This window comes from Castor canadensis, chromosome 3 (assembly GCF_047511655.1).
Source record: "Castor canadensis chromosome 3, mCasCan1.hap1v2, whole genome shotgun sequence".
Classification (NCBI taxonomy): Eukaryota; Metazoa; Chordata; class Mammalia; order Rodentia; family Castoridae; genus Castor; species Castor canadensis.
The window spans coordinates 177287755-177312180 of record NC_133388.1 but is presented as its reverse complement, the minus strand read 5'-3'; the positions used below and the strand labels follow the sequence as shown (position 1 = coordinate 177312180).

Genomic DNA, 24426 nt, shown 5'->3' with positions numbered 1-24426 from the left:
TTATCTTTTGAATCTGCAAATAATGACACTTTTAAAACTGAAAGCAGTTAGCATAGTAAATTTAATAAGAATTATATTTTATGGAATAAAGATACTACAAAACAACTGCTTAAGTCAGAAGAACCAAGATTGCAGACTTGGTCTTCAGATTGGTGGCCCAGAATCCTTTTTAGGAAGGTGAAAACTTTGCTACTTGCTTGACCTGTCCCAAGGCAAAGGCTGTTTGTTAATTGGTATTAGAACATAAAACTGAAGATGCTCTTTTCTGTCAAACCCCAGGCTTCTCTGCAAGGCAAACCACACCACTCTGACAGTGGTGGGGGTTAGGAGCTAGATAGGAAGGTTGATGATTGTGGAGAATTTGGAATAGTAATGGATAGAATTGAGAAGAGATTCACAGAGAGAATTGCTGCATGAATGTGAGGATCAAGGTGAGGATGGAGATCATGACTTAGCTTATGTTGCAGTCAGTAGTGCACACAGGGATGTGGTTCCTGTCCAGTGATTCACAGATTGAGAAGTTGGATGGTTGGTGTGAATATATGAAGTTTAGCTGGTCTCTGGCAGCATGAATACAAGAGACACTGAATTTGAACAGTTAACTCTGAGGGACTTCTTAGACTTGAGGGAAAAGGAGATACAAGGAACATGAGTGGGGATAAGTTCAGAGGACAGGATTGGTTATAGTGAGAGAATAGCTGGACACAAAGAAAGTGGTGATGAAATTTAAACTTTAAGAGCTCAAATAATTCAGAGGAAGAACAAAATCCAGAGAATGATTATAAGGATGGGTGGTTGAAGCAAGGTAAAAGGAAGAGAACAGGTATGTTTGTATAATACAGAGTAGGATTTGAAATAAAAATTTTCTCAGAGGGTGTGGTTGTCTGAATGAGAAAAGTGAATAATGAATTGGAGGATGCCATCAACACCAAAGGAAGTGGTGTCTTTTGTGAGATGGAGCAGTAAAAATCTGCAAACAGTGAGAAGCTGCTGCCAAAAATCACCTGGACCCATTTTCCTCTCTATCCTTCCAGTGACATTGATCAAAGAGATTACTACTTAATTACTGGAAACAAGCCAAGGTTGAGAGGTGATGCATTTGTATATACATTATAAGTCAGTGAATGCAATGCACATACACACACACAGCTAGAGAGGGGATTGACCGCCTCTAACGTGAATGTTTCCCTATGTTTATTTGACATTTTTGTGATTTATTTTCCTTAAGTGCATAGTTTTATAAACATGTGAAAAGATGTTTGACCTCACTGGTCAGAAGAAAAATACAAACAAAAACCACAGTGAGATATCATCTCATAATCATTAAGATGACCACTATCAAAATAAACAGAAAATAACAAGTGTTGGCAAGAATATGGGAAAATTGGGACCCTGTGAACTATTGATGAGAATTTAAAATGGTGCCACCACTATGGAAACTAATAGGAAGTTTCTTTAAAAAATTAAAAATAGAGCTACCATATGACCCAACAATCTAATTTCTGGATGTATAAGCAACATAACTACAACCACAGTCTAGAAAAATATTTCCACACCCATATTTATTACAGCATTATGCACAGTAGCCAACAGGTGGAAACAGCCTACATGTGTATTGACAGATGACCAAATAAAGAAAACATAAAAGAAAGTCTGTATCTGCACACACAGACATATTATTCAGCCATAAAAAGAAGGAAATATTGTCATATGCTACAATGTGGATGAACCTTGAGGACATCATGAAATGTCAAATAAGTAACAAACAAAAAAGGTAGATACTGTACTTCATGAGTCCACCTATCTGAGGTACCATGTTAGTCAAACTCATTAAAACAAGAGGTAAAATTCCCAGAATTGGGAAGAGGAGGCATGGGGAGTTATAATTCATTGGGTATGTACTCTGAGTTTTACAAGACAAAAAAATTGTGGAAATCTGTCACATAATATGAACAGTTATAACACAGTAATGCTACTAAAGTACACTTCAAAATGGTTAAGATGGTAGATTGTATATGTTTTTTACCACAATTTTTTTTAAATGAATTCATGGTGTTTGTCTTAGCCTAATTTCTTCATAAGAAATGTAGGGCATTCAAGGAAATGCAGGCATGTCAAGGAAGGCCTGGGTATTTCTTCTGTTTATGACTCTTCTTGTTTTGTAGTCAGAGAGAAGTACTTAGATTTGGTTCAATCCAGCTTATGTAATTGAGTTAAACCTTTCAGCTTCTTGATATCATTAAACCTTGTGGAAACTATTTTTATGACTTATCATAGAGAGAAAAACCAAAAAGAAGTCAACAATATTTGCCCTGTTATCTGTTTGCACGTATGATTTTCATCTACTGTTAATATTTATTTATTGAAAATACTATCCCCACCTAGGCTTTCTGTGTAGTTTGGAAATAGGATCCTGAAAAGAGACGTAATATAATCTGTGAAATCATTACTAGCAAGGACACAAAGGAATTTCAAAGTTATTTTTCCAACTTTCAAATTTTTGGACAAAATGGTTTTGCTTTCCTTTATTTTTCCTTTCATTGTTTTTCCTTCCTCCTTTTTCTCTTTCCCTTCTTTCTTCTCTCCAGTTTAACTTACATAAAGTAAAATATGCACATCTTAAGTATTCAGCTCTGTGAATCGTTACATATGTGCATATATTCATGTGAACATCAATCAGATCAAGACATAGAATGTTTCTGAAACCCCACCAGACTATTGTGCTTCCTCACGATTGATGTCCTGAGAGTGAACCACTGTTCTAACCTTTGCCACCATAGTTTAATTTTATTTATTTATTTACTTATTTATTTATTTGACCTGATTTGTGCTTGGCTTTTTCCATCTACTATTTTCTCTGTGAGATTCATCCATGTTGTTGAGTATAGCTATATTTTTGGTTGTTGAACAAACCTATGTTGCATGAGTATATCCTAATGTCTCCTTTCTGTTGCTGAGAATCATTGGATTATTTCCAATAAAGCTGAAACATTCTTGTCTCCTGGTGGAAATGAGCACTCATTTTTATACCCAGAAATAAAGTTACTGATTCCTTTAGATATTTTAGCTAAATATCTTATGTATATTAAATTTCTATGAGTTGTCAAAGATCATCATCCAAGTTTGCACTTTGACCAGCAGTGCAGAGTAGTCAAGTTCCTCCATATCTTGCCAACATTTGGTATTGTCAGTGCTTTTAATTTTAACCATTATGGTGATGTTGCAAGAACAGTTCGTTATGAACTAAAGTAAGACAATTTTAAGAGGAATGAATATACAGGTCTTGGGAGAGAGTCATTAGTCTTAGACATTATAAGAGACCAACCATATTTTTTTGAGCTGATATTTATCTGCGTATATTTATCTGAGTATAATCCTCACATGACCATCTCAGTCATCCAGGCTGCTTGGATACAGTCTCCCAGGCCTCCCCCTAGATTCACTGAGTCAGAATGCTTGTCAATGAAAGACACCTAACTATGGACTCAAACTCAAAGAATACCATGCAGGATGAATATTTAAAAATCAATCCAACAAACAGAACATCACACTGAGCCTTGTATTGTTGAAGCCCAAAGGCAACTTGTCATATACATTCCAAAGCAGTGGAAACTTTTTTGTCACCCAGAACCCTGTGCCTCTACATACAAGTTTACCATTTCTTCTTTGTATTGTTTGTCTACCTTCCAGAGTTTTTGCTTCTTCTCATTTATTCTCTAGGGTATGTCATTGTATTATCAGGATAGGTTGTGAAGATCCAGTCTTTAAAGTTGACCCATTAAGTTCATTTTCTCTAAATTTTCACAACTAGTTTAAGAAAGTATTTTAGGGAGATTGTTTGGTTGGTTTAGATTAGTTTAATAATGGCAGCTCTTATTAGAAACTTCCTGTGTGACAGGTGCTAAGTGAACAGAATAAATCATCTCATTTAATCCTCATCCTCATGACATCATTAAATAAATGCTGTTACCATCCTTTCTTTTTTAAACAGATGTAAAAACTGAGGATAAAAGAAAATATTGTTCAAATTTACCAAGTTAATAAGTGAAACAGCTAGAATTTAATCCCAAGGAACCTTATACGAGAACTCTTACTCTTTATTCTACTATACTGCCTCTGAAGTAAAAAAATAATCCATCACATACACACTTAAAGACTATTCACAACATTCATAACAGTACAGCAGACTTTAAGAATTATAGTCCAATTTGCTTAACAAGTTAAGGCACATTTTCCCCTTTCTCTTTGTTTTCATTAGCTCAGTTGCAACAGTGACCTGGTTAAAATTAGCAAATACTTGTGCATGCTGGAGCTGCATTAGAGTTGGTAGGCTCCTGTGAAGATGCAACATTCCCTAGACAGGCAGCTGCTGGCCTCAGTGTTTGTGTGGACAGATGTGATCAGTCACAAGAGAAGCTTAGGAAGTGCACCAAATTCACAGTGCAGGGTGTGTGAGTGGACTGTCCACAGGGGTTTTGATACATTTTAGAGATTGCTCACAAGTAGTTTTTACCCCATTTCTATGTATTTCAGCAGGCTTCTCTTTTGTAAGTGGCTTGGAGCAACTAGTGAGTGGTGTCAGATTTTTTTATGATGAAAAGCAATAAAAGATCAACAAGACTATGCCTTATCCAAGACTTGTTTAAAGGTCATATGGTGAAATCTGAAGATACTTAATGTTTTTGGATAACTCTGCTCTGATTATCTTGGTAAATACCAGCATCTGCCCTTTTGTGGTTTCCTTTATCAGGGAAGAGCCCTTTACCACAAACCTCCTCCCTCAGCCCTTCCCAACACCCACCCACCCACACACATACACACACACACACACACACACACACACACACACACACACGCGCACACACATACCACTCAGGATAATTTTTGCTACTGACCATTGTTCTTTACTCGAAGAAGAACAGGGTCAGAATTTCTAAGGGTGGAGTGGCATTCCATAGATGAAAGATTAGGATTTTATAAACATAGTGATATCCTCCAGCCTTTGATCCCTCTGACATTCCTGGCTGTCAAAGTTCCCTTACAAGTCCCCTTCCCTGCATACTATGCTAGTGTGAGTATTATACATGACTTGTCTTTCTGTCTAGAAAACTTGCAAATACATTTCTGTCTCATTGATGTTTTAGTGTAATTTCTCCATTTTTCTCTCCTCTGCATCTTACATATTTCTCTCTGATATTTTGATCTATGAGGAATTGCCTTTGATTAAGGCTCTGCTCCTTAAATGTTCTTTTTTTAAGTTTCTTTGCTTTATCAGAAGATTGGAGGTACCTTGGGTGACCCAACTTCTCTGGCATATTAAATATGGGTGTCAAATACATGTACTTTCATTGATAGATGACATAATAAGCCTTTCTATCTCTAATTTCAATGATTTTATAATGCTGAATTATGTCTTCATGTACCATAGCATTTTCTCCTCCTCTAACTTCCCTGCATTACATAGGTTTTTATAATTAAAGGCAGTGGATTGTTTAGAATCTCATCATGAAAACACATGCTTTTTTCTCATGGAAAGACAAGGAAATAGAGTTTTATAAATCAGAATATTGACCTTAAAATACAATTAATAAGGAAGAAATAAAGGAAATATAAATCATGCTCAAGAAAGGTTCATTTTCATCTTATAAGTTGGATTGAAAAATCATGTGGGTACATTCTTAGGAGATGAGAAGATAATCTGAAAATAAGATTTCAAGGCTAAATATGGAAGTACATCTAGTCACTATTTGAGCAATTTCAATATCTTTATGAGGTGTGTGTGTGTGTGTGTGTGTGTGTGTGTGTGTGTGTGTGTGTATTTTCACAGCAATGACTCTCATGACTTAGCTCATTTAAAAGATGAATTCTCAGGTCAGGTAATTCTACCACTGTAATTCTACCAGTCATGAGGCAGGAGGATCTTGAGTTTAAGGTTACATAGTGGGGACCTGTCTCAAAAATATTTTAAAGAAATTTAAAAAAGTAAATTCTCATAAGTCTAACTTGCATGTCCTCATGAGTTTTTAGTATATTTTAAATGAAGCCTAAACTGTAACAATCCAATTCAGAGTTACATAAGGCAAAGGAGGGAAGAAGGGAGAGGGGGAAGAGGGGATTGAGAAAGAAGAAAAAAAGAAACTTGTATATGTATTAACTTACTAGAAAAAAGAAGATCTAAAAGAAATGTTATAAATTCAAATTTTTAGCTGTGCCCAGCTCTCACAGTACCAGATAAATAAGGGAAGACTAGGAATATTGAGTTCAAACACTAATGTTCTTTCTTCTGGTTTGAAGCAAATTACAAAAATGGTCCAGATGCCTTGGAGTGGGATGACATGCTGCTATAAAAAACTCAACCCAAACCAAAAGAAATGTGATATTCCATTAGAGATATAGTCATTTCAAGGATGGTATTATCTCATTCCTCAGTTTAGGCACATTTTGAAGCTATTCTTCACTGTAATAGTGAAGTTGTAACATTTGACATTTTTATGTAGATGACTTAATTTAACCAATACACTTTTCATTGAATTCAAGCTGTTGATGTTATGAGAGCAATACATTTATCAGTTATAAGATGTTTTCTCAACCTGAGTTCTGTTTTTAGTGGCTGATCAGTATTCATTGGAACCAGCCCTTCCTTGGACAGAGGCTTGTGAGCATGTATATTCTCAGTCACAACATGGTGCAGTGTGCGTTGATTTACAGAGTTTTGTAGCTAAAGGCATGTATTCTGCTATGCTCCATTACTCTGCATACAAAGGAAAACGTTTTCGTTGTAAAAGCAAGCTCCTTTCAATTGTTGAGAAAATGTAGCTTCTACAAGAGGCAGAGGACAATGCTACATTTCCCTGTGTCTTTTTTGTTTGTGACTTTTGCTTATTTAGATATCCAGGTGTCACCTGATGGAAAGAAACCCATTCTGCAAAACCTAAAATTACAAAATGAGAGATCAGCAAGTTTTACTTTGTTTTATTTTATTTTATTTTTTGCTCTCGTGTAAGAAATTTCCTCAAAATAGTGGCATAGAAAATAAAAGTATAGGGTTTAAAGTCTGGTGGTCCTAGATTTAGCTGAAGACATTAAGTCCTCTGGCTGGGAAGTTTTTGTCATAATCCTTAACCTCTCTGAACTTTAATTTTGTATCTGAAAAATGAGAAAAAAGTAATTGTGCCCATCTGAGAGAACCTGATGAGATAATTGTGTCAAGCACTTACCTCACCAAGGGCCTGGGATAGACCAAGCTCTCAGTAAAATAGATTGTACAAAAATATTTATGTCTGTGGAGTTATATGCATGTTTATGCATACTTACATATGTATTTATGATTTACATAGTGCTCATCGAGTTTTAAGGAAAACGAGGCACACTTATAAAATCAATAGATGATGTACACAGAATTTTTAGCAGGTTTACCTTACTAATTATGTATTTTCAGGGCCACTATTAAAATTCATTTGATTTCCCTGCACACATATCTACAAACTGTGGAGACAGGTGACCTTAGAAGCATGCTAGATGGTATAGTAAAGCCACCGACTGGCTTTAAAGTCACCATGGGCAACATGTAACATATATATCAGAGAATCAATGGGTGCCGCTTACACCAGGAACATGTCAGCGTGTGGATTCCCTAAGAAGCAGACTCAGAGAAGGTGAACATCTTGTCAGAAAGTGTCCTCATACTTGGGAAATGAAAAAAAAAAAAAACAGGATTAGACAGAGGACAGAGCCAGGCTGTGATTCAGCCACAAGACCTCAGTCAATCCCATAGGGAGCTCAGGAGCAAGAATTGTCCAAGTTGTGCCAGGTTGGGACCAGACAACATGGAAGGCTAGATCTTTGTAGCTTCTTCTCCTGCGCCACTCACAGGCATTGGATGTAGGCTGCTGTCAGAAAGAGGCAAGGTGGCTCTTAGAGGAAGGGAATTCTCAGAAAGGCTGACAGCTGTCAACTTGCTACTTTGGAAGCAACTGGGAAGCTCCTTGGTCCATAAGGAATCTCATACATGGCATAGCATGATCCATAACAATCAGTAGAATCAATTATTGTTGAGAATTATGGTTTGATTTAGTTTAAGTTACCTGATTTTTACTTTTCTTTGGTCTTTCTCCCTCCATTTTTCACTCTCTCCTACTCATCCAAGAACCATTTTTTACAGTGTTACTGAAGTATAACTGGTATGCAATGAATTGCACATAGAGTATGCAATTTGATGAGTTTTGCCTATGACTCCTCCTGTGAAACCATCACCAGATTCAAGTTATGAATATTTCTATTACTTACATGTCTTCATTTCCTTTTTAATCCATCCTCTCTATGAAGTTTCTTCCAGTATCACTGAACTACTTTATCAAGTCAAGTTTTCACTTTCAGCAATCATATATATATATATGGAATTGATGGCACTCTAATGAGGGCTGGAAATAAAAAGATGTGAAATATTCTCTTCCTTTTCAAAGAATCTCTTTGTATATACAGAGAAAGGCCAGGTGGCGGAAAGGGTGGAGAAGGTGAGGTTTGGAATTGGAAAAATCGTCATTTGAAACTCTACTGTTTCTTGCTATGTATGTAATCATAGTCACATTAGTTGAATTCTCTAACCCCGATTTTCTCATTTAAAGAATGGGAGTAATAATTGAACTTACCCAGAAGTTTTCACAATGATTATATAAAAGAATGAGGAATTGCTGGCAGTTACACGCAGCCCATCATAATTGTCCAATAAATTGTTACTTATGATGATGTTTTTATAGTAATAATAGTGATGGTGTCAAAGGTTTATGGATCCATTTCCATGTAACTAATTTACCTTCGTTCATCGGGTTAAACAAAAGATGTCTAAGAGAAAATCTGTTATTGCATGATACAGACATGAGTCCCTTTAGTCTTCTTATGATCTGCAGACTTGGGTTTCTATGCTTCAGGCACCATTCATTGCAAGGTATGCTCACCTTGTTAGACTCTTCAGCATTCAATAGATGAACAGGTTCTTGGACCATACTCTTGACACCTCATCCTGCCATTTCTTTCCTTGTCTCTAGTCACTTGCTGGAAATATCCTGGTTAGCTCTTCACACTATCTACTCACTCAGTACTAGAGTTCCTCAAGGGATCAGTGCTGGGTCCTCTTCTCAATTTATACTCAATTTCTCTTTGACCGTAAGTTCAGATGTCAACTCTCTGATAGTGCCTTGCAAGCTGGAACATCAGACCTGGCTGCTTCTTAGAGCTCCAGCCTATACATTGTATTTATCTGAGTATTCAATTTTATATCACTTCCCCCATGAAGCTACAAATGCTATAAGCATGGAAGCTGTATGGATTATATTCAGTGCACATATCCAGCACCTGTCCTGATGTCCTACACATAGTATGTCAATAATTAATAAGTGAATGCTGAACTAAAACGGGCATAGCCTTCCTAATAGCACAATCATGGTTTTAGTCTTTGCTCTTCCACTTACTAGTCATGTGACTTTTGACAAGTCTCTTCACTTTTCTAGGCCTATTTTCTTATCTGTAAAGTGGTATTGATATTATTTCTTCTCCATTTCTCATAAAGCCATTAATTTAGTCAGCAAAACCTTAATGAACCAACTGCTGAGCACTGGAAGTACTGAGTTAATGCAAACCACATTCTCTTCATAAATTGCCCAGAGTTGAGAAGGGAAGATGAACATGTAAACAAATTTGTAAAATTAAAATATTGTAAGTGTTAAGATGAAATCTATACGAGGTATACTTTCATGTAATGTTTAATTTGAAATAAACACATAGTGGTCACTTTAAATTTATTGCCTAATTTAACTTTCACAGAGAAAACTTCAGACAATTAAAATGCCAATTGTACAGTGCTGAAAATATGACTCAGCAACATTAGTAAGTAGTCAAGTTCACGCCTAGGCACTCTTTTTCAAATTCAGGTCTCTTTACAAACAAAACAACAAAATCATAATTAAAACACAGAAATAAAAATCAAAATTAAAACACAATTAAAAATAAATTGAAATTCAAAGAAAGCAAAGCAATACCTACTTGGGTTTTCTCCAACAGTTATATTTCAGTCTTCTGAAACAAATGCCACATGTACGGTTCCCTAACCTCAAACAATTTCAAACCATGGTTCTAAATAACACTTTGTTCACTGTGGGTACAAAGTAAAAAACACACTATAGTCTGTAATAACTGTTTCTATAATTGATCATAAATAGTAATGAAAATAGACCCAAAGTAAGTTGGAATAAAAGAGGAAGTTGAAGGAAGATTGAGATTTTTGGGTACAGTTTTCTCTTCTAACTTAGATTTGGCTTTAAAATACTTAAGTTCAGTGTTAATCCATTCATTCTTCTAACAATAATTAAACTTTAGTCAACTTTCATTACTCTTTTATTCATGAGGCCCCTTAAGTTAAATCTCACCTAAAGTGTTAATGGCTACATGTCTTTTTGTGATGCTTCAAGATTGAAAGCATGGAAGTTCTCACTTAGAGAACTGAATTGAAATCCCTGTTCTGCTGTTATGGGCTTTTTCTACTTTATCTCAGTGAACGTTATTGTTGTCATCTTAAAAATAGAGATTAAGAATTCATTCCAAGGTGGTATCATGGGTCAAACTGGGATAATGGGTGAAAAAAGGCCTGAATACAGTAGAATCTTTTCCTTAAAATGAGTTTTGTGTTGCTTTGCCTCCCTATCCACTAAATCCTATAAACTTTTAATTCTGAGGATAAGTCTGCCTTTTGTTCAGCATTTTGAGAAACTGTCGGTTAAAAGCAAACTTCTATATCAATGGTTCTCAACCAGGAGCAACTTTACCCTCCATGAGACATTTGCCAAAAATCTATAGCCATTTTTAATTGGTATTAGGAGAAGGTTGCCAGGTGAGATGCTAGAGATACTACAGACCAACCTCAATGCACAGGACAGCACCGCCCCCACCACCACCAAAAAGAATTACCAAAATGTAAATAATGTTGAGGAACTCTTCTAGATAGACAGTATCAAGTGGAAAAATTTAGCTCCACTTGCAAATCATGTTGATGACTTTTGAAATTTGACATGTGAAAAGCAAAATTTGACTCAGCCATTAAGAAGAATGAAATTATGTGGTTTGCTGGAAAGGGATGGAGCTGGAGATCATCATTTTATGTGAAATAAACCAGTCCCACAGAGACAAATATTGCATGTTTTCTCTCATTTGTGGAGGCTAAAGGAAAACAAAAGAAAACAAAAAACCAAGGTCATAAGAGTGAAAGGGGGAAGAGGGGAAAGGAAGGGATGGATAAGAAAGAATAATAGAGGGGTGAATGTGATCAAATGACATTTTATGCACATAGATATCATGACCATACTCCCTTACTATGTACAATTATATATTCCAATAAAAAAGAAAACCACCAAATTTCAAGCTGGGCATGGTGGTGTATATACCTGCAATCCTATCTATTTGGGGGGCAGTGGTTGGAGGAGCGTGAGACTTCAAGACCAGCCTGGGCACATACAGTTATGTAGAGACCCTTTTCAAAAACAAAATGGCTGAGGGACATAGCTCAAGTGGTAGAGCCCATGCCTGGCATGGGTTTAATCCCCAGCACTGAAAAATAAAATGTCCTTTTCCTTTTCACCCCTCTGTCCTGGAAAGGTTTTTCAGTATCACAGTAGAATGTCACCTATTGAAGTACTCTGTTTTAGTTTTGAAGTGAGTTACACAGCTCCCTCTAGGGTTTTGTGTGACCCTTTACCTTTCTGTGGGTCTATTGCCTACAGGCAGCAACACTGTTTTTTATCCTGCTTACTGCAGTGAGTCCTTACCAGAACAAGAGAAAGAGAGAAGGTGTCATATCCTCCCCATTTTACAAGTGACAAAACTGTAGCCTGGATAGGTGAAATATTGTAAAAGTGACTGACCATGTAGCTAATAATTGGATGAGCCAATCCTGGACTGTTAACGCCAAACCCAAGACCTCTTTTATTAGTTTTCCTAATAAATGTCAAGGTCTTCCCAGTCATTGATACAGATAGTTGTTTTAGTTATTAATGCTTGCTGCTCTTTTATAATAAATTCCATGGAGGTAAGCCACACTGTCCATCTCTTCTACTGAATGTATCTGAAGCTAGAACAGTACTCACTTGCTAATCCTTGACACTAAGTTAAATACTTAATAGTCCAAGAGAAAACAAATACATCCAGATTAAAGAAAGTAAGTCAAAATTGTCTTCAAACTTTTATTTAAACATCACTTTGGCTAGAGTACTGTTTCACAAAAATTCACGTATAGAAACCAGCATGCCGAGTGCCTGTTCTTTTCAGTATAGAAATACTATGTATGTTTTCCTATAGAATACTGAGGAGGAGGAGAGTGACATTTGTCCATTGACATCTCACATGCTTCTTGCCAATTAATTTTATTTTTATTTTTTTTTTCATTTTTCTTTTATTATTCATATGTGCATACAAGGCTTGGTTCATTTCTCCCCCCTGCCCCCACCCCCTCCCTTACCACCCACTCCGCTCCCTCCCTCTCCCCCCCCTCAATACCCAGCAGAAACTATTTTGCCCTTATCTCTAATTTTGTTGTAGAGAGAGTATAAGCAATAATAGGAAGGAACAAGGGGTTTTGTTGGTTGAGATAAGGATAGCTATACAGGGCATTGACTCACATTGATTTCCTGTGCGTGGGTGTTACCTTCTAGGTTAATTCTTTTTGATCTAACCTTTTCTCTAGTACCTGTTCCCCTTTTCCTATTGGCCTCAGTTGCTTTAAGGTATCTGCTTTAGTTTCTCTGCGTTAAGGGCAACAAATGCTAGCTAGTTTTTTAGGTGTCTTACCTATCCTCACCCCTCCCTTGTCTTTTAATCTTTTAATTAGGCATTAAAAGATGCCTAATGCACAGTGCATTGCTCACCTGGTGACAATTAACAGAGAATCCCAGAACAACCCATATAAATGCGACAAATAGAAGTGAACATACCAACAAGCTTGGTTTACCTATCAGAGGCTGGAAGTCCTTGAAGTTTGTTTATTATATCATAAATCTTTAGCTATAGTCTCCATTCGGTTGGTACTAGACTTCTTTGCTTGAAAAATCTGCTCTGAGGTACAAGAGAGGTAATTACTGAGACTTCTCAGGGACTTAAACAAAATCCCCAAACAAAATGTTTTAAGGTTTTTAAAAATTAATTTTTGGAGGGGATTTGCTAACTGTACATACTACAAATAACTTAAGAATATTTAACCTTTAATTTGCTATTGGGGAGCCATGTATTCCTTCATGGAGGGCTAAAAATAACAGAAGGCCATGTTTTACTCTGTTTGAAAAGCACAGTAATATACTTTCTTTCTGAATATTTCAGGTGGAAATTAATGTTATGCCAATTTCCTCCTATTAACATCATCAGCACCTGAATATAGTCAGCCAAAAAAGTAGATTGTCTAAAACAGTCTTTTTACCCAAGACTGGTAAAAAAAAATCAATATGCATTTCCCATCAGTACTGTAAATTACTTACAGTAACCACAGTGCAAATTTCCATTAACTCTTCTCTTCCGCCCAAAGAAGGGAGTGTAATTAGCTTCTAATCACTCTGAATGTCACCAAGCAAGAGACAAGGCTGGGCAATGGGCTGTGCTCACAGGTAGGAGTCAGAAGGTTTTGCTTGCCTTATTGCCAGGGAATGAAGTAATAGATTGGCTGACCTCTGAGTCCTTGCTTGCTCTGGTATTTGGTGATTCGCAGTCACCTTTAGGAAGTCAGGGACATTGGGCTAGGGAGTTAGGAAGATAGATTTGCAGTGCATTTTCAGATTTAATAAACAAAGGGTTAGTTTGGAACATTCCTTGACTCTCCTCGATTGCAGCAGCTATTAATTTAAAATAGGATACCCAGAATGCAGCCTATTCCAACAATGGGGTCCCACCTTGGACTCCATTCCAACAATCAGTGACACCCTGAGAACAAGGCTACCCAAATCCTTTTCCATTGAAAGCAAAAAGGACATGGGGAAAACAGAGCAAAAAGTCAGATGTTGAAATTCTAGCAACTTGTGAGCCAAATGTAACCCATATACATGATTTGCTTGGCTCTTATAACATGGGAGGAAATGGGCAAATTTTAAATGAGGAAATTTCATAAAACTTCTGAATTTCTAGTTATTCTTAACTATCAGCCTATATGCTTACTGTGTGTTTGCATAGCAAAAATGAATTAAACTTGCCCATTTTATGAGAAAAAACATACTGTCTGGTCCACAGTAGTTCATCTAATCTCTGGCCCTTAGGGCAGATAGAAATACACAGTGAAATTTAAAGTGTGTTACAAATATTTTCTAAGGAATAATAATACCAACATTTACTGGTAATTTAAAACAAATTACTGTAGGTTCATATCATTCTTACTCACTTATTCCACATGGGCTTTTACTTGAGATGGAGATGGGGGTGACAGTTCATTGACTCACCTGAGAATGACACATGAGCTAGGACTAGTCACTTAAGATTCTCAGGTGCAGATGATTCATATGAACTCAGCTAGCTCTGTCCCTCCCTCCACCATAGATTGGCTTACGTACCTGAGAAACAATGTCTGACCCTAGGCAAGCTACGTTCCGGAAATCAAATAATGTTGTCTTGCTCCTGCCTTCTCCAACTCACTCCTCTCACCCCACGTTTCTCTTTCTTTCCATTTCTCTGTGTTGGCTTAATTCTCTAGCAAATTCTCTCTCTACAGTAGCAAAGACCGTCACTAACAGCAAGTCTAGCATTATATTATACTGTGGGACAAGGTCCAAGAAAGAAAGAGAACTTTCTCCTTAGCTACCAGAACAATTCCAGTAAAGCACTTGTATTTACTCTGTCTGGGTCACACACTCAATGTTAATTCAACAAATATTTATTTAGTGCTGACATTGAGTCAGGCCCTGCTTAGGCAATTGGCAACATCTGTGAAGCCCTAAACTCACGCAACTTACATTATCACAGTAGTAGGAAGTAAGCATAATAAGCAAGAAAAATGTATAATACTCAAGAAGTGAAAGCACTACAAGGATTTTTTTTAAAATTATTTAAAACCCAGGGCCGGATATGGTGATACATACCTATAATCCCAACTGTGTGGGAGGCATTGGTAGGTAGGAGAATCATGGTCTGAGGCTGACCCCAATGGACAAAGCATAAGACCCTATCTGAAAAATAACTAAAAAGCAGAAAGGGCTGGGGGTGTGGCCCTGAGTTCAAACCCCAGTACTTCCACCAAGAAAAAAAAAAAAAAAAGACAAAAGAGAGGTTGTTTTTTTAGCAACAGGCAGGGAGATAGCAAAGGCAAGAATAGAGTGTTCATGATCTTAGTTGTGGGGTGTGTTACTATTACCAACATTTTCTTTATATCTCATATGTGCTCCTTTGTGATGGGGGAGAAAAGGGGACAGACTGAGAGCAGGGCTGGCCTATGAGGCACATGATCTCATTGTGGTCTCCTTCCTGCCACATGCTTCGTGCCCAACAGTGCAGAGCTCCTTGGAGTTCTTTTTTTTTCTTTTTCTTTCTTTTTTTTTTTTTTTTTATTATTCATATGTGAATACAAGGCTTGGTTCATTTCTCCCCCCTAACCCCACCCCCTCCCTTACCACCCACTCCACCCCTCCCTCTCCTCCCCACCCCCTCAATACCCAGCAGAAACTATTTTGCCCTTATTTCTAATTTTGTTGTAGAGAGAGTATAAGCAATAATAGGAAGGAACAAGGGTTTTTGCTGGTTGAGATAAGGATAGCTATACAGGGCATTGACTCACATTGATTTCCTGTGCGTAGGTGTTACCTTCTAGGTTAATTCTTTTTGATCTAACCTTTTCTCTAGTTCCTGGTCCCCTTTTCCTATTGGCCTCAGTTGCTTTTAAGGTATCTGCTTTAGTTTCTCTGCGTTAAGGGCAACAAATGCTAGCTAGTTTTTTAGGTGTCTTACCTATCCTCACCCCTTCCTTGTGTGCTCTCGCTTTTATCATGTGCTCATAGTCCAATCCCCTTGTGTTTGCCCTTGATCTAATGTCTGCATATGAGGGAGAACATACGATTTTTGGTCTTTTGGGCCAGGCTAACCTCACTCAGAATGATGTTCTCCAATTCCATCCATTTACCAGCAAATGATAACATTTCGTTCTTCTTCATGGCTGCATAGAATTCCATTGTGTATAGATACCACATTTTCTTAATCCATTCGTCAGTGGTGGGGCATCTTGGCTGTTTCCATAACTTGGCTGTTGTGAATAGTGCCGCAATAAACATGGGTGTGCAGGTGCCTCTGGAGTAACCTGTGTCACAGTCTTTTGGGTATATCCCCAAGAGTGGTATTGCTGGATCAAATGGTAGATCGATGTCTAGCTTTTTAAGTAGCCTCCAAATTTTTTTCCAGAGTGGTTGTACTAGTCTACATCCCACCAACAGTGTAAAAGGGTTCCTTTTTCCCCACATCCTCTCCAACACCTGTTGTTGGTGGTGTTGCTGATGATGGCTATTCTAACAGGGGTGAGGTGGAATCTTAGTGTGGTTTTAATTTGCGTTTCCTTTATTGCTAGAGATGGTGAGCATTTTTTCATGTGTTTTTTGGCCATTTAAATTTCTTCTTTTGAGAAAGTTCTGTTTAGTTCACTTGCCCATTTCTTTATTGGTTCATTAGTTTTGGGAGAATTTAGTTTTTTAAGTTCCCTATATATTCTGGTTATCAGTCCTTTGTCTGATGTGTATCTGGCAAATATTTTCTCCCACTCTGTGGGTGTTCTCTTCAGTTTAGAGACCATTTCTTTTGATGAACAGAAGCTTTTTAGTTTTATGAGTTCCCATTTATCTATGCTATCTCTTAGTTGCTGTGCTGCTGGGGTTTCATTGAGAAAGTTCTGGCCTATACCTACTAACTCCAGAGTATTTCCTACTCTTTCCTGTATCAACTTAAGAGTTTTGGGTCTGATATTAATATCCTTGATCCATTTTGAGTTAATCTTGGTATAGGGTGATATACATGGATCTAGTTTCAGTTTTTTGCAGACTGCTAACCAGTTTTCCCAGCAGTTTTTGTTGAAGAGGCTGCTATTTCTCCATCATATATTTTTAGCTCCTTTGTCAAAGACAAGTTGGTTATAGTTGTGTGGCTTCATATCTTGGAGTTCTTAAAATGTACTTTCTGGCTCTCACAGCCTGTCCTTGCCTGTTTACTGTTCTTCAAATGCCTTTCTCCTTCCTTGGTTTTGTCTTTTGTTCAAGGTCCCCCCAAAAATTGTTAGCTGCCTCTTGTAGAGACTTGCAAAGAACCAGTACCTGTGCCTCTGGCTGGGAAATTGTCTTATTTACTTGTCTTTCCCATTCCTCATAGGACAGGTTCAGTCTGTGGTACATATGTGGACAGTCTGTGTTAAAGGAGTCATTGAGACTGTTCAGGGACTGCCATCCAGGGCACCTCAGTCCTGTCACTCTCCACCCACTATTGATGCTTGTGCATGGTGATGCTATGCCCATGTCCCCATTTCTTGCCTTCAGTCCTCAGGGATGGCAATCATTCCCTGACCCTCAGCCTCACCTGTCTGAATGAAGCTCCCTATGCAAGAATTGGGGTGGGCATGAGGCCCTGTGAAGAATTCTCTGAGTGGCAGTATAGGGAAATGATTAGCAGCATGATTTCTGCATGTATTTGTATCCCAGATCTGTGACTTAGTAGGTATTTGACCGTTAGCTGTGAAGCTCTTCATCATAGATAATAATAGTACCTTGAAAGAATTGTTAAAAATGAGATGATCCATGTAAAGCTCTTAGGACATGTTTGCCACATAGTAATTGCTTAATAAACATTTGTTGTTATCAATTAGGAACAAGAGGAGTATGAAGGAGTGGCAGTGAGCCAAGGAACTGTAATAAAATTGCATCATAATGGTTCCAAGTAGTAAAGTACATATGTATGTATTATTTTATCCTCACAGTCATTCATGACATAGTGTAATTTTCATCCACATTTTAGGAGTGAGGAAATTAAGACTCAAATTGTGCTTCCCTGACCATTAATTTATACCTTTAACATGTGTCCCTGTGCTTTTGTGATTTTTGCCTTTCTCCTTGTTTTTTTGGTTGCCCAGATTCTGATTTTGGGTTCATGATGTTATTGGAGAACATGGGTTCTGGCTATGGGATGCCAGTTGTGTGCTCAGTGCCTGGTGTTCTGTCACTCTGACTGAGCTTCAACTAAGGTAGAGCCAGGTACATCTGCTTAGTGCAAGACACAGGCTTTTACCTAAGAGCAGGAAGAGCAGGTTTTGAGCTAATTCAGGACACAGTGGCCATTTGTTTGGGGAACTACCTCATGATACCTATTTCTAGCAGAAAAGAGGCCTTGCAATTCAGTTTGTTTTCTAGGAAAAATATCTTGCACCTCCCAACAATTAGATTGGCCCTGAGACTTCACCGTAGGGTAAGAGCTGAAGCCACACTGCCCACCTCCAGACTACCCTGTCATTTCCATTTGTACCGTGCAGAACATAGTCGTTTATCTTGGAAAGCCTTGATGGGGGTCTGTAACAATTGTCTGAGCAGAGGTTGGAAGACACCTGCTTTAGACTAGAGACCAGAGACCATATTAGACTCGAAGATTAGAGACACATGTCTCATCTCCTGTGCGGGTTTACTCAAGTCACTTTCTCTGGACCTCACTTCTCTATGTGGAGCACATCAAATCCCATGCCACATTCAGAAGGCTCCAAGGTTCCTGTTAGCCAGAAGTAGCAGACTTAATAATAACCACACAAAGATAGGGGATCCTAATGCTTAGAACCTGCATTACCTTAGAAAGCAAAAGGCTATTTGTGGATATACTAATTTGAGGATCTTCACATGGGGAGATTATCCTGAATTTTTCAGTTGGGTCCTATCTCTAATCACAAATTTCCCAGTAAGTGTGAGACAGAGATTATACACACACAAGAGGTGAAGGTGATGTGGCCACAATCAAAAGATTGCCAGCAGCCAGCAGAGACTGAAAGTGGATTTTTTCCTATAGCTTCTGGAGGGCATGTAGCCCTGCCAACACCCTGATTTTAGCCCAGTGGATCTGACTTCCAGATCTATAATGAATAAATTTCTCTTGCTTTAGGCTCCCCATGTTTATGGTAGTTTGCTATGGCAACCAGAGGAAACTAAAAATTATTCTATGATTTGATGATCCCTCACCCTGTCTCACTGCTCATCTGTATTATCATTCTCTAGAGAAGCAAAACCAATAGGAGATACAGGATGTATATATCATGTATGTGTTTGTTTGTGTATATGTACAGACAGAGAGGCTAATTGATTATAAAGTAATGATTCATGCAGTTATGGAAGCAGGCAAGTCCAAAATCTGCAGAGGCCAAAGGCCAGAAGTTACTGTCCATTCTAGAGGGTAATCTGCCTTACCTAGTCTACCATTTTAAATTTCAATCTCATCCAGAAACACCAGAATAATGTGTAACTAATATAGGTTCCTCAGGACCCAGTTAAGTTGGCTTATAAAATTAACCATCCCACCTACCCTATGAAGCTGGCATTCTAGTGGATCTTCATGGATGTGCTCAATCTTCAGATGTAGTAAAACTCTGATTTTCCAAGATTGCTACCAGAACACCAGATCCCTGTTTCTTCTGGATGAACATCCTCATTGAATATTCCCTGGCCTGGACTTCCTCAAGAGATCCTGGGACAGTTTTTAGCATTGAAGGCATCTGGTGGAGCTTGGGTCTTATTTCCCCAATTTCTACCACCATATGCCTCTGCTCATCTTACCCTCATCAATTCAGAGCTAGGGACATAAGGAGCCTATTGAAAGAATAAGAGCATTAAGGGGAAGAAGGAAGGATATTTTAATTGTCCTCCTTTGTTTAATTTTATACTTTTCATTTACAGGTCTGGGGTACTCTCGAAAGGAAAAAAACAAACAAACAAAACAAAACAAAAAAAATAAAATAAATAAATAAATAAATATATATATATATATATATATATATATATATATATATATATATATATATATATATATATATATATATGTAGCAGGAATACAACCCTGATTTCCTCCCTACAGTACATCCTCTCCTAGAAAAGTGATTCAGTTTCATGCTTAGAAATGGGGCCATCAGCTATTGGTGGATCATGTTGAAAATCTGAATCATCTCTGAATGCTGCCTTTCCTTCATATTCTGCTTCTAGGCATTGTAAAGCCATAAAAATAGATCCCCTCTAACTAAGTCCTAAGGCAACATCACTTCCTGTTTAGGCTTCCATGGTAGTTTGCTCGCTCTCCTCCATGTTCCTACACTTACCTCTCTACCCTCAATCCATTCTCCAGAAAGACAGAACCAGAAAGGTTACGTCAATTACAGATATCATGTCCAAGTTACCCTTGCCAAAACTGTCCACGTGCAGATTAATATCCACATTCCTCCCCAAGGCCATCAGTTGCTGCATAATCTATCCCCTGCCTTCTCTCAGAGCCTGTTCCCTGTCATCTTCTTATCTTGTCTGCAATGCCATGATGACACAGCCATTCCTCTAATTGCCTTGATACTTCTGTTCCTCTACCTGTCTTCTGATTCCAGTGTCACCTCTTCACAGAAGCCTTTCCTAACCAGCCAGACTACGGCAGACCCCTCTTACCATCAAGGGTCCTTGCCTGCGCCACTCCCCATCCTGCACTGTCTTCAGAGTACATATTACAGCCTGGCACACCTCTATCTCCATATCTACCTCAGGTCTCAGGCTATTTACATATCTCCATCTTCACTGAACAGCAAACTCAGTACACCCTATCCCCAGCACCCAGAATAGTGGCAAGTAGAGGATGATGCTTAGCACCTAGTTGATGTAGGAAAGAAGTATGACAAGAGTAAGATTGACGTAGGGCCTTCAAGCTTCTCCCAACCCGAAGGGTCTGTGAGTCAGTGAAGGGCCTACAACCAGTTTGGCAAGTCAGGAAGCTCAGTTTGTGCTGCCTTTTGACCTTGAGTTGATTCTTCATTTCTGATTTTCTCTATACATGAACAGGTAGTTGCAAAACAAGGTGGCCAGGACACTCTTGTGAGAATGTGATACAAGTGCTCCTCCATTGTCTGTCTACAATAGCAGTCTCCCTCTTCATCTATCTTGTTATTCAACTCTTGTAAAACTCTTTGCTTTCTACATTACTTTTTGCTTGACTCTTACTCCTTAAGTCCTAGTTTAAATGTCCATTGCCCTATGACAGCTTCCCAATGCCCAAATTAGATGAGGTCACCCAGTTCTGAGCTCCCATATTTGTCCTTACATAGCATTTGTCACGTAACTGTAGACATATCTGTAGCCACCTTCCTTGTTATCATGATTATGCCAGGTGATGGACACAGTAAGTGCTCAATCAATGTTCATTGAACAAAAAAGAGTATTTTATAATAAGCAACAAAAATTAACAGTATAAATTGAAAAAAGTTATAATTGATGATTGACTATTTATCTTTTCCCAATACCTGCATGGAAAGTAGCACCACCCTCATCTGAATTTTCTTTTATTTTGTGGTCAACAGGAGGGTGAAATAAGAGATTGATGTGACATTTGCTCCTGGAAATTATTTAATTATTATAATAATTTTCCAAAACTACCAACTTGGATATCAATAGAAACCATGCAAGAAGACAGTGGACTTTGTACATAAGATTCCCATTGTGCAATTTCTGATCTTTCCCAGATGTTTTCTCAGGAAATTCCCCTCTGCACGTTATCCTTCATATTTCTTCCTTAAGTCTAAGCCTTTTATTTTTCTATCAAGGAAGATAAAACACAACTGAAAGTATTGGGAAAATTCTCATGTTTTAAATATTCTTTAACTTACTAATTTCCATTCCTCCAACAGAAATGAAAACATCTATATTCTCAAGATTTGGGCAAAACAAGTTGAACAGCTAGCTATTTGATATATAATATGTTCATACATATGATTTGTATTACACAAAAATGCACACTTTTATTACTAATGTAACTTTGTAACTCATATATTCAAAGCTGCTGCAATTAATCCCCAGAGTGGGCATATATTCTAGTAGGGCTACTTTGACCAATCAGATGTATTTGTGGGAAGGTTGGGACCAGTGGTTTAAAGGAAGCGCTCAGATAAAGGAAAGTTGAGCTGGGTACATGGGAATTAACCCTCACTCTGACCTTCTAACACTGTGCTCTTATAATAGACAACCCAGATTCTCAAGACTGAAGCTGCCATGTGTCTGACCAACAACCCAGCAGTTCTCACTATGATTATCACAGCTTGTGAGACCATAGCCCAAAGTTTTGGGAGCCAAAAGGAGGGAGAGTAAGCTACATTTGGTGTTGGAGGGATTTAGATCATTTGAACATCAGGTGTTTATGTTTTTATGGATGTATAAAGAGCTAAAATTATGTTATTTGGAGGCTTATTATGCACTTAAATGATATCTAAGCCCCATTCTTGTTTTCTGAATGAAACTTCAGGACAGGGTCTAACAGTGGCCAGAATACTGGAAAGCTGGCTGTTCTGGAAGCTTGGAACTCAGGTCACTTTTCCTTCTTCTTGTCTGCTCTCTACCTTTGATTGTGGATACTGCATCAAAACTGAGAGAGGAAAGGAAATCTAAAACCATGTCACTTCTCAAAAATATGTAAATTCCATTCGTAAGGCCAATTGCTACTGTAAAAAACTTAGAGACTTAAAATTACACAAATTGGTTATGTTACAGTTGTGAAACTCAGAAGTTCAAAATGGTCTCATGAAGCTGAAAGCAAGGTGTTGGTACAGCTGCATTCCTGGATGGTGGGGCAGAAAAGCCATTCTCTTATCTTGCCTGGCTCCAAGAGTAAAGTGGTTCTAAGCCACATCACTCTAACTTCTGCTTGCATTGTCACATCTTCTCTCCTGTTTCCCACTTGCACTTACAAGGACCTGTGTGATTCGGTTAGATGGACCCACCTTTAACCTCCCATCTCAAGATCCTTACCTTAAACTGAGTGCAGTGGGAGTATGCCTATAATCCCAGTTTCTCAACAGGCTGAGGTAGGAGGATGGTGAATACAAGACCAGCCTGGGCAAAGTTATTAAGACCCATTTCAAATTCAAAATACAAACAAAAGGTTTGGGAATGTGGCTCAAATGGTAGAGCAGGAGGACCTGGGTTCAATCCCAGTACCTCAAAAAAAAAAAAAAAATCCTTAACTACATCGCAAACTCCCATTTGTCATGTAAGGCAACAAACTCACAGATTAGACTGTAGAATCTTAGAGCCCATTAACTTGTCTATCCCAGAGGACAATGAGAACTACTTGGATCTGTATTCATCCTTTCCTTCCTCTCTCATGGCTGCCATGATCTGCTGGCGTGCCAAGCCTGTGCTACATCCCCGAAGGTTCCTCTTCCATTTGCAGATTCCACTGAAGCCACAGAGCACCATCCACAGTGCACACATCCCTGAACTCACTTCCTTGCGAGGCACTGGTCTAGGGCCATGATGTTGATGCTTCCCATCCAATATTCCTGTCCTCCCCTACTATACCCTCACTTCTGGACACATGATAGAAGTATAGTGTGTGGCTCTTAGATGAGTGGGAAGGTTCATATGGTTATTTCTGGCCAATGAATGACTCCAGGCTGAGCATTTCACTGATGGAATGAAATCTTCTAACACCACTCCTCCTTCTTGCTTAACCATCAGCCATGTTCATGGTGAAAGGACTTACAGTCAACATGCAGAATAAGTCTGAAGTAAACTTTGTTGTAACCATTGATATTTTAAGGTTGTTAATTACTGAAACATATAACCTAACTTATCCTGACCAGTTCCCTTTGCAAAGGGTCAAGGGCAAGAAATGAAAACCATAAATAGCAGAGTGCCCCTAGGTGATTCTATGCACTTGCCCATCTCTGTATTCATAGGCTGCACTCACAAGTTTTCTTAGTCCTTTGGGGAAATGCCCATTAACTTCTGGTTATTTGGTTGCTTTTTCTAGAAAGAGGTAGGAAGTTTTTGAAGTGTGTATAATATAACCACAGACTTACCATTGATTAGAGATAGTCAACTGTCTCTTCTCATCCATGTAAATGAGAAAATAGCTGCAGGAGTAATGACTGAGGATAGGGAGAAAGAGACAGGGAGGAGGGGAGGAGAGGAGAGGAGAGGATGGTAATCATTGTCTTTATTCCTTATAGTAAACCCTCAGAATGAAAGTAAGCTTATTCCATGGCAGACACAGAGTGGGGGAGAATTTGGGTATTTGGTAGAAATCATAGAAAAGATCGCATGCAGATCTTGAGGTAAGAAAGGGGTTGAAAGGAAGACATGCAGAGTTTCTGAGGACCCAAGTATGTGGCACTTTAGGCATTCACACCCAAGGTGCCTTCCAGGTGCCATGTTTGGCTCTCTTGAG

At 38.2% G+C, this 24426-nt stretch overlaps 1 protein-coding gene across 11 annotated transcripts in view; it reads left to right on the top strand.

Annotated features, from left to right (window-relative positions):
* Positions 1-24426, top strand: part of Samd12 (sterile alpha motif domain containing 12) — a 412402-nt gene that overhangs the window by 205339 nt on the left and 182637 nt on the right. The gene's annotated exons all lie outside the window — the stretch shown is intronic.